The 9487-nt window shown below is 42.9% G+C and overlaps 1 pseudogene; it reads left to right on the top strand.

Moving 5' to 3' along the window:
• The first annotated feature begins 7264 nt into the window (after nucleotides 1–7264).
• LOC148121944 (large ribosomal subunit protein eL8 pseudogene) lies at nucleotides 7265–8501 on the top strand (annotated as a pseudogene).
• The last annotated feature ends 986 nt before the right edge of the window (nucleotides 8502–9487 follow it).

Raw genomic sequence — 9487 nt, 5'->3', positions numbered from 1 at the left:
AGGGATCACATGCGGCAGTGTGTGGGCTGGTGTGTGGGTCACAAGCCCGGGAGCACTGAGCAGCAGCCTGCTGAATTTGAGGGCCAGCTAAAGCTGCGGGCAGGAGAGTCAGTGCCCAATGTGCCGCGTGGCTGGCAGACTGATCCCAAAAAGTGTGGGCTGCTCCCCACATTTGGGCACCAGATGATGGTAGAAGTCACAAAATAATCCCACACTAGTTCAGAATTATGAATAATAAAGGGTTATTTATTTAGGGGAGACTTACAGATCACTGTCCTAGATCACAGTCCTCTGCACAAATGGGGAACAAGAACAGAGTCTAGCAGCCTGAAGTGAGAGCCAGAAGCAAGAGAGAGATGTGCACATGCTTTACAGCTGCATTTATAGTATAAGAGACCACGCCCAAGTGAACTGGTATTTTAAAGGCTATTGGCTGAAGGAGCGGAAGGAACTCCTACAGCACCATATCTTAAAGGCTATTGGCTGAAGGAGTGGAAGGAACTCCTACAGCATCCTAATCTACAGGCAGCGGGGAAAGATAGAGGGAGAGAGAGACAGAGACAGAGAAAGAGATTGGGCCTGGTGTGGGCTTTTGAAACCTCAAAGCCCACTCCCCATAACATATCCCCTCCAATAAGAACACAAACACCTCCTAATCCTTCCCAAGCAGTTCCATTAACTAGATACCAAGCATTCAAACATATAAGCCTATGGAAGCATTTTCATTTAAACCACAATTGCTATCTAAAAAATTACCCCAAACTTAGTGGTTTAAAGTAGCATTTACTACCTCTTGGTTTCTGTGAATGGCTTTCAGATGCCATTTCCTGGATGACCCTGGGTCCAGGTTTCATAGGAGGCAGCCAAGCTACTAGCTGAAGCTGAGTTCTTATCCTAATGCTACTGGAAGTGAGGCAGGAGTCTCTTTCAAATGCCCTTAGGTGGTTGTTGGCTGCTTTAGTCCTCTGTGTCATGTCCACTGACCCTTCTGACCTCCACTTGATCAGGCATAGTAACTGGCTTCCCTAGGAGGAACTGGGGGAGCAGAGGGAGAATATGAGGGAGGGAGAGATGAAAGAACACTCCCCACAGAAGGAATCCAAAACCTTTCTGTAACTTGATCTTGGAGGCGATATCCTACCACCCACATTGTGTTCTGTTCGTTGGAGAAGAGACAGTAGGTTTTGCCCATCCTCAAGAAGGATTACACAAGGTCATAAATGCTGGCAAGCAAGGGTCATTGGGAATGAGGCATTGATGGAGCCTGCTGCTGTCACATACCTTAGTCTCTTAGCACATGGAATTCCAGCATGTATACCTTTTCTTATCAGTCATGCCTTCTAATTTATTTTCTCTCCATGTTTTGCTTTTTACCTGGTGGGTGTGGACTTTACTGTTTCACAATGAATTTTAACATTTGGTCAGGATTTTTATCTTGCTGCCAACTCACCCAGAGAATTTTTTCCCCACCTGTTTCTTGGTGTTCTCAAAGACATCTGAACTCCTAGCTTGAGATCTGGGTCAGAAACAGACATATGTGACTTTGGACCATGTAAGATTTGGCTGGTCTGTTTTGAGACATGCTCCAGACCTGAAAATGCTTTGAGACATGCTCCAGACCTGAAAAACACAGGGGATTTCAGAGACTTAGTAAGAAAAAATACGAACTCAATGGCTAATAATTATTACACTGGTTGTGTTTTAAAATGATAATATTCTGAATATATTGGGTTAAATATATTTTTAAATTAATTTTATCTATTTCTTTTGGTATTTTAAATATATGTACCAGGAAAATGTTGACTCACATATTTATTTTATAATTTACATGTTTACACTATGTGTGGCTCACAGATGTGATTTGCCTTGTGTGTCGACTGAACAACACAGTTGGGGGTTGTCCTGGCTTGATTTTCAACCTGTATTTATTTCCTTTGGAATAATTTCTTAGCTCTTGACTCAAGCACGTTTCCATTTTTTTTTTTTTTTTGCTATGACAACTTCAACCTTAAGTAATTCTTTATATAAAATGGTGCTGGGGATATAGATAGCTTCGTTGGCACAATGGTGACCTGGCATGCCCAAGGCTCTGGATTCAAACCCCAGTGCTGCCAAAAACAGATGGTAGTGGTAAGTTTTCTAAGTCCTGTGTGTCTGAAATTATCACTAGGGGAGCTCTTTGTGTGTTTATAGTCCCACCCCACTTCCTGGTCTCACTCTCTGCTTCCTGCGGGTGGATGAAAATGTGAGTGGCCAGCTTCTGGCGCCTGCCACCGTGCCAAGCTTTCATCCATTCTGGCATCTGTTCTTCAGGAATGCTGTTCCATCATGGATCCCTTCTTCCCTAAGTTGCTTTGGGTCATGGTATTATCTCAGCTACAGAAACATCGCTAATACACAGGTAGAGGGAGAGAATGCTGGAGGGGCGAGGGTTAAACAGAAGTAGGGTGGGGAAGAGGGTTAACTAAAACTAAGACTATATGAAGAAAACATATGGAAACTTAATTTTTAAACTAATTTCTTAATTTTTAAACTAATTTAAAATATAATGGAAAGAGAGAGGGTTTAAAGAAAGATGCCCTGTGTGGGTAGACAGTGCTCAGCGCAGAAGACATGGGTCCCTTTTCCCGCACCACCTGCGTGTGTTGTTATTACATTCGCTACATTTCTGCTGCTTGGTCAGACACCATGACCAAAGGCGACTTAGAGAAGGAGTATTTTCTTTTGGTTTATGATTATGGAAGGGGTATTCAGAATGGCAGGAAAGGTGTGGCAGCAGAAAGCTGAGATACAACATCATTAAACACAAGCAGAGAGACCATTGGAAGCAGGTGAGGCTGTAAACTCTCACAGCCTGAGCCCAGAGATGTGCTTCCTCTGGCAAGGGCACAACTCTAAGGTTCCCTAACATCCACCTAACAGCACACCATCTGGACACCAAGGGTTCTAACACCTGAGCCTATGTGCTTTTCATTCAAATCACCACAATTATCTTGCATAGTTATTGCAAATAGAAACAAAATTTATTTTTCTTCCCAAGAGGAAATTTAATTAAAATAACTACTTTATAAAATAGAATTTATTTATCTTCCAATTACCCACAAATTAGAAAAACAATGAATAGTCTCTAAGACAATAAATATAACAGAGCTGATAATTTAGACAGATATGCCGTAGGCTATACACTTTAATATTGAAATGGAAAACAACAACATAGCAACATAATAGCTGTTATGTATTCAGCCATAAAAGATTTACAAATGAAGGGTCTTTGTTTAGAACCATTATTTAATTTTAAAAAAAAAAACCACTTTCCCAAAGTAGAGCCTTTCACAATTAGGTAATAAATCCTTAAAAAAATTAAAAATCCCTGTAGCCAAAGGGTGTGTCCTTACACTAAGTTGAAAGGTTAAAACTGTATCAGATCAGAAGTGACTCTGTGGTGAAGACCTGCAAAGTCGAAACCAACTTCTCTTTGAAAAAACTCACAAATTGGGGAGGGGGGGTAAGTCTGGGCTCAGCCAGGGATCTGGGGAGCAGGTGATCACTCTAAGCAAAGCAGCTGGGGGAAGTCAGATGGTTAGCGGGAGTCTAAGCACTCTGGGGAGCAGGTGATCACTCTAAGCAAAGCAGCTGGGGGAAGTCAGATGGTTAGCGGGAGTCTAAGCACTCTGGGACCCAGATGTTTGGTCAGGCTTCATTCTGGACATATCTGTGAAGTGTCAGGGCCTTTGGTTTTTGTGTTGCTATTGCTGTTAGCTTTGGTTGATCAGTTGGCTGTTTGGGGTTTTGAGGGGTTTGCTTTGTCTTGGTTTTGTACACAGGGACTTGCTATATGGCTTCGACGCGTGAGCTGAACGAGAGGCTTTTTCTTGGAATATTATTTTTACTGACAAGATGAGCAATAGGTATTCGTCGGTATAAAGCACAGCTGGAGAGAACCCTGTTCTGAGAAGGCCAATCAAATACTTCTCTGCCAAATGCGTATCTGAAGAGAAGCAGCTTGTTGATAACAATTCTTCAGACAAAACATCAGACAGAAACAAAGTGAGTCGGGAAACATGAGTATCCGGTTGACGTCCATCACGTCGACTGTCCAAGAGTGTAAAATAATGCCACTCCTTGCTATTTTCCTTGTTTTGCTTTCCTTTGGAGGAATATAGTTAGCATAAAATACTGTTTATATAAATAGTCACCAAATTTGCCATTGTTTTGCATGAATTAATGATTATTTAAAGCTTTATCAGCTTTATTATTCAGTGTGATGAACACATTCAATCTTTATAAATAGAAGTGCCTTGGGATCCTCAATAATCTTTAGAGTGTAAGGAAGTCCTGTGACCAGAAAGTTAAGGACTCTCAGTTAAACAGAGCTACATATACACGGTTCTGAACTTACAGTAAGTAGTAGGTAAGAGTAAGGCAGCATCTGGAAAACTCTGGGATGTTTTTATTTGAATGCATACTACTAAATTCAGTTGAGGTAGTCTTGGAGTATTGGCTGTGATGGTTGATTTCATGTGCCAGTTTGGGTAGGGCACAGGTCCCAGATATCTGATCAAGTATTATTACTTTAGACACATCTATGACAGTATTGGGGATTGATGTCCATTTTGGCTGGCCAGTTGACTGTTTGGGACTTTTTGGTTTGGATTGGTTTGATCTTTAGAGACAGGGCCTCGCCATGTGACCTTGACTGGATTTGAAGCTGCAGGCTGCAGCTTCCCTAGTGCTGAGATTACAAAGATACACTACCATACTGAGCTTATGAGAGAGACTCTCGTGGGTGAGAGTAACGTATAAATTGGTAGGCTTTGGATAAAGCTCAACACCATCTATACTGTCATCTATACGGTCATCTATACTGTCATCATCTATACCGCCATCATCTATACTGTCATCTATACTGTCGCCTATAGTGTCATCTATACTGTCATCATCTATACTGTCATCTATACGGTCATCTATACTGTCACCTGTACTGTCATCTATACTGTCATCTGTACTGTCATCTATACGGTCATCTATACTGTCTGTACTGTCATCTATACTGTCATCATCTATACTGTCATCTATACTGTCACCTGTACTGTCACCTATAGTGTCATCTGTACTGTCATCTGTATTGTCACCTATAGTGTCACTTATAGTGTCATCTATACTGTCATCTCTACGGTCATCTGTACTGTCGTCTATACTGTCATCTATACTGTTATCTGTACTGTCGTCTATACTGTCAATAAGCTTCCGTCAATGAGCTGCAAGCCCCCAGTGTATAAAGACTGGTCCTTAAGCAAGAAGGAACTCAGAGGCAGACAGCCTTTGGGCAGGAGTTTCAACATCAACGCTTCCTGGACCTCAGTGTGAGGTCTACCTTATAGATTTAAAATCTCTCAGTTTTTCCAATTCTTTAACAGCAAGCCTTCTTTCAAAATGTATACATACCTGGAATTGTTCTATTTCTCTTAAGAGCTGCCTAAGACATTAGTCTTATCAGTAGGAGATACACACACACACACACACACACACACACACACACATTTACATACATGTATCTATGTATAACAATAATAATTAAGAAGTCATGAATTTGAGAGGGAGTCAGGGATGCTGGGATAGTTGGAGGCGGGAGGGAAGAAAGGATGTCAATGGAATACTCATGAGTGAAATCCTCAAAAAACATTTGATTTAATTAAAAATATATAAAGAATTCACAATAGCAGCCAATAAATTGTTGGTGGGCTAGAGATTAAAAGCAAGGGAAGATGAAATTGTTTTAACTAAGTTTATAAAATATCAGTAAACATAGCTATGGTTATGAGGAGTAATGATAGCTCTACACCTTTCTCCATGCCTACAACACTGAAAAGGCACAATGGAGTTTCTCTTCTAAACACCTCCCTTGAACCCACCCCTTCTACTCTAAGGGATCCTCCACCCCCACCCCCAAAGCCTGAGCGGTTCCTTTTCTCAGTTTCTCTAATTTTGAGAACTCTTTGTAAGTAAGGTGTTAATGACTTCACACTTCCCCAAACAATTTACACCTTAAATGACAACAGACAAGGAAAGCAGGTGCTTTGCCCCAGAGTAATTCATCTCTGCTAGTGGGTAGAGAGAGCCACATGGCCTGCCTGGGGAAGAGAGCAGTGCCTTTCTGAGGTCCTCCAAACAGGCTCAAGAAATCGAGTGCCGACCTGCTCCACCTCTATCTCCTCTTCCGCAGAGTGCACTCTATGGAAGTTTCATGTGTGTAGTTACCCTGGGTTTGTCTCTGACACATGACAGGATAATGGTTAAGTGAGACACCGTGAAGAATTGAGCTGGGAACTTCGTACAAAAGAGCTAGTGGCTGCCACCTTGGAGCCAAATGTCACACAGGTACTGTCATGAACTGTACACACATCCAAATAATTGTAGTATGTTTTTAATTTTATTGTATGTCTATGGGTGCTTTGCCTGCATGTAAACCTACATATTGTGCAGTACCTGTGTAGACCAGAAGAGGGCATCAGATGTCCCTACAGTTGTGGGTCCCCATGTAGGTGTTGGGAATTGAACCTGGGTCTTCTGGAAATGCAGCCAGTGCTCTGAACTGCTGAGTCATCTCTCCAGCAACATGTCCAAACGACAAGAAACTTGCACACACCCATGATACAAACGAAGGCAAATAACTTTCATTTCTTTTCGATTCCAAATACAGGTTGTCCTTTGTATTTGTGTACTGAACATTTGGAGAAATGAAAACCATGCAGTGGGGTCATTTAAAGTCACCTGTACGTGGCCATCATAGTAATACACACCTGTAATCTCTGATTAAAAGGGCTGTGGTAGGAGGATTCTGAGTTTGAAGCCAGCTTGGGCTACATAGTACAATCGTATAGCAAAAATTAATAAATAAAATATAGTACAAGCTGCACTGCCAACTACTGTAATATGCTGCCATAACACAGTAAGTAGGATTTAAATTTTTCAACTGATTAAAAATATGGCTTAATTACTATAAGGGTAATAAGAAGACCATACGGCTATGGCAACTGACTTTTTGTTTTGTTTTGTTTTGTTTTTCCCTGTTCGCCCATTTAAATCTGACCCCAACCCCAGTTTGGATCGCAGTAGCTCACTGTAGCTTGAATGTTATAGCGACAGTTGTGGGTCCAGGGTGGAGGGACGTTCTCAAGCGTTCCTTCACAGGCTGTCGTTCACTCTACTGACCCAGCCAGAGTCCAGACAGAAAACAGCTTCACAGCTCTCTCCTGCAGCCCGGCAAGATGCCCAAGGGAAAGAAGGCCAAGGGGAAGAAGGTGGCTCCGGCCCCCGCCGTCGTGAAGAAGCAGGAGGCTAAGAAGGTGGTGAATCCTTTGTTTGAGAAGAGGCCTAAGAACTTTGGCATTGGGCAGGACATCCAGCCCAAGAGAAATCTCATACGCTTCGTCAAATGGCTCCGCTACATTAGGCTGCAGCGGCAGAGGGCCATCCTCGATAAGCGGCTGAAAGTACCTCCCGCCATTAACCAGTTCACCCAGGCCCTGGACCGGCAAACAGCTACCCAGATGCTTAAACTTGCCCACAAGTACAGGCCAGAGACAAAGTAGGAGAAGAAGCAAAGGCTGCTGACCCGTGCTGAGAAGAAAGCAGCTGGCAAAGGGGGTGTCCCAACTAAGAGATCACCTGTCCTTCGAGAAGGCGTTAATACAGTCACCACTTTGGTAGAGAACAAGAAGGCTCAGCTGGTGGTGACTGCCCACGACGTAGATCCCATTGAGCTGGTGGTCTTCCTGCCTGCCCTGTGTCAGAAGATGGGGGTCCCCTACTGCATCATCAAGGGAAAGGCCAGGCTGGTCCATAGAAAGACGTGCACCACTGTTGCCTTCACACAGGTTAACTCGGAAGACAAGGGTGCTCTGGCCAAGCTGGTGGAAGCTATTAGGACCAATTACAACGACAGATATGATGAGATCTGCTGCCACTGGGGAGGCAACGTCCTGGGTCCTAAATCTGTGTGGCTCGAATTGCCAAGCTGGAAAAGGCAAAGGCCAAAGAACTCGCCACTAAACTGGGTTCAATGTACTGCTGAGTTTTCTGTACATAAATATAATTACAAACCTTTCCAAAAAAAAAAAAAGAAAAGAAAAGAAAAGAAAAGAAAAGAAAAGAGCTTCATAGCCCACCCCGACCTGATAAGGAACGACACCCTGGAACGTCATTCAACAGGGAGCAGATCAATGGTCAAATAACAGTTCCATAATGCCATAAAGCACAATATCATCCATGTTGTCGCTATAGTTTTGCTTTCGTGTTGTGTGTGCATGTGTGGTGTACAGTGTGCACTTGTCGCGGTATGTGTGAAAGAGTTTATAGAAGCCAGAGGTCGGCCCTGGCTGTCTTCCGATCACTCCCCACCTCCTCTGTCTGAGACAGGCTCTCTCACTGAATCTGAATCTTACTCATGTCTCAGCCTCCCTAGTGCTGGGATTCTCGGCACACTGCTGTGCCCAGCATGGGTGCTGGAGATGGAAACTCACATCCTTATGCTTGCATGGCAAACACTTCACTAATGTTTATTGTGGAAAATATAGACACAAAAGCAAATACAAGTGAGAACTTCAAATAGATGGGACTTGGAAAAAACAAACAGAACTCCAGTGTGAACGACCACACATTGAAAGGAAAAGATAAACCTTTCTCCACAAGCTACTTCCTGGATGTAGACTATTCTACCTCAAACTCTCAAAGGACATTTTGAGTGCAAACAAATGAGAGAGTTCTAAACTTGAGCCACAGTAAGCTACAGCCAAAACAATGCTTGAAAAAGTTGGCAAATGATGGAACACATACCTAACCTAGAAAAAAACAAGCAAAATGAAACTCTGAATTAAAAAAAAAAGCTACATAATAAAACTTATCTCACCCTGGGCGTGCACCCAGGGACTCTGCATCCACCTAGAGACACCTGCACGCACATCTGTTCATAGCAACTCTGGGCTCAGTGTCCAGGAAATGGAAACATCCCTGTTGCCCATGAACTGATATATACACACGGAACTTTATTCAGCTACGGAGAAAAACGAAGTTTTGAAATGTGCAGATAAATGGATGAAACCAGAAAAATGTATACCGGGTGAGGTAACGGAAGCTTAGAAAGACAAAGGCCACATTTCCTCTTAACTCAGATGTTAGCCCCAGCTCTTAAGTCAGATGTGTTTAGCTTGGAGTACCCAGAAGCTAGAAAGGGATTAGCAGGGGAGGATCACCTTAAAGGAGGGGGTGGGCAGTAGCCCACAGATATGATGTGGGAAAATGTGTATACTGGGAGTAGAAAAGTTCAGAAATAGAGATGGATAGGATATGGGAGAGGCAATGAGGGCGAGGTTAGTTAAGACCAAGGAGGTGCAAGTAAACCACTCAGAAACCTGCTTATCTGGTTATGCCATTAAAAACAATAAAGGTGGAAAGCAGATACTCTTACAGTGCCAGACAGTGTCCATCC

Source organism: Myodes glareolus, chromosome 6, assembly GCF_982192425.1.
Source record: "Myodes glareolus chromosome 6, mMyoGla1.1, whole genome shotgun sequence".
Classification (NCBI taxonomy): Eukaryota; Metazoa; Chordata; class Mammalia; order Rodentia; family Cricetidae; genus Myodes; species Myodes glareolus.
This window is presented reverse-complemented; position numbering and strand designations above follow the sequence as displayed.